This window comes from Hevea brasiliensis, chromosome 16, assembly GCF_030052815.1.
Source record: "Hevea brasiliensis isolate MT/VB/25A 57/8 chromosome 16, ASM3005281v1, whole genome shotgun sequence".
Lineage (NCBI taxonomy): Eukaryota > Viridiplantae > Streptophyta > Magnoliopsida > Malpighiales > Euphorbiaceae > Hevea > Hevea brasiliensis.
Window position 1 is genome coordinate 25,295,470 of NC_079508.1, and position 1,019 is coordinate 25,296,488.

General features: G+C 42.3%; 1 non-coding gene across 1 annotated transcript; it reads left to right on the forward strand.

Moving 5' to 3' along the window:
• The first annotated feature begins 644 nt into the window (after positions 1-644).
• Positions 645-751, forward strand: LOC131175106 (small nucleolar RNA R71). Its single transcript, XR_009145267.1, has one exon. It is a non-coding gene; the product is annotated as a small nucleolar RNA R71 (small nucleolar RNA).
• Positions 752-1,019: the final 268 nt, after the last annotated feature.

Here is a 1,019-nt window from a genome sequence, read left to right on the forward strand (position 1 = left end):
GTTGTTGTTGAGCTGCTAGGAACCCTTCCATCATGGATTCCATGGTCATCTTCGGTTTAGGTTACTGAGGTTGAGGAGGCGGTGGTGGTTGTGCAAAGTTTTGGCCTCTGTTCTGGAATCCAGGGGGTGCTGGCGGTTTATACCCCTGTTGCTTATTTATTGGCTAATTCTGCTGATTGGACTATGAGAAATATGGGTGGTTCCTCCATCCAGGGTTATAAGTGTTTGAATATGGATTGTTGGGCTGCTTCTGGTTGAAGTTTCCTCCATTATTCACATAGTTCATCTGTTCTGCAGAGGGTTCATTAAAGCTGTTATATTCTAAATATCCTCCTCCATAGCTGTCCTCATGTTGACTATTCATCCTTATTGCATTGGCTTGCATTTTATCTAGCCTCCTTGTGAGCTGATCAAATTGAGCATTTATCATGCTTAGGGCGTCCACTTCCAGGTCATTTGCTGTTCTCCTTACATTTCCTCTTTCATTTGACCACTCATAATTATGGTATGCAACCCTCTCTAAAAGTTCAAGTGCTTGTGTCACTATTTTCTCCATTAAGTCACCTTCTGCAGCTGAATCAACTGTGCTCCTTGTAGAGGGTAATAACCCATTACAGAAATTTTGCACTAGTAGCCAATCCTCTATGCCATGGTGTGGACATCCCCTCTGCAGGTCTTTATATCTTTCCCATGCATCACAGAGTGATTCAACTTCCTTTTGTCTGAAGGTGTTGAGCTCAAGTCTCAGTCTTGCAGTCTTTGCAAGTAGAAAATACCTTGCTAGAAAAGCTTGTAAGAGGTTTTCCCAAGTGGTGAACTTTCCAGCTAGTTGAGAACGTAACCACTTCCTTGCTCTATCTCAAAGGGAGAATGAAAATGCTCTGAGTCTTATGGCTTGATCAGACACTTCATTCATCTTAAATGTGTCACAAAGGGCAAGAAAGCACTAGAGGTGATAATGTGGATATTCTATTGGTGAACCCGTAAACTGGGTTTGTTGAATCATTTGAAGCCACACT